General features: G+C 54.6%; 1 protein-coding gene across 1 annotated transcript in view; it reads right to left on the bottom strand.

The window, feature by feature from the left end:
* The window catches only part of ABLIM2 (actin binding LIM protein family member 2), a 126,051-nt gene that overhangs the window by 16,815 nt on the left and 108,941 nt on the right, over positions 1-295 (bottom strand). The gene's annotated exons all lie outside the window — the stretch shown is intronic.

Below are 295 nucleotides of genomic sequence, written 5' to 3'. Positions count from 1 at the left end.
CTTTCCCTCTGCCCACCTGAAAAAGTCATCCTGCAAACCTCGACAGAGGGTTCCTGCCCAACAGTGCAGGTGCTGATGCCCCGCAGGGTCAGTCAGGCCCTCTCCTGTCCAACTCTGTCTTGGTCCTGCATCCGCTGCCCACGGTGGAGAACAATGTTTTATTTGTGCCCGTATCCCTGGCACCTGGTACAGAGTCTGACACAGGGTCGGGGCTCTTGGCCAGCGCTTCTGGAACTGGGTACAGGGGTTAAATTTCCACTGAGAGAGCTCTGCAGTTAAAGAAGGATTATATTCT

The sequence above is a fragment of the Lipotes vexillifer genome, unplaced genomic scaffold (genome assembly GCF_000442215.2).
Source record: "Lipotes vexillifer unplaced genomic scaffold, Lipotes_vexillifer_v1.1 scaffold63, whole genome shotgun sequence".
In the NCBI taxonomy this organism is placed as follows: Eukaryota; Metazoa; Chordata; class Mammalia; order Artiodactyla; family Lipotidae; genus Lipotes; species Lipotes vexillifer.
The sequence above is the reverse complement of the archived record's forward strand: the minus strand, read 5'-3'. Positions and strand labels throughout refer to the sequence as shown.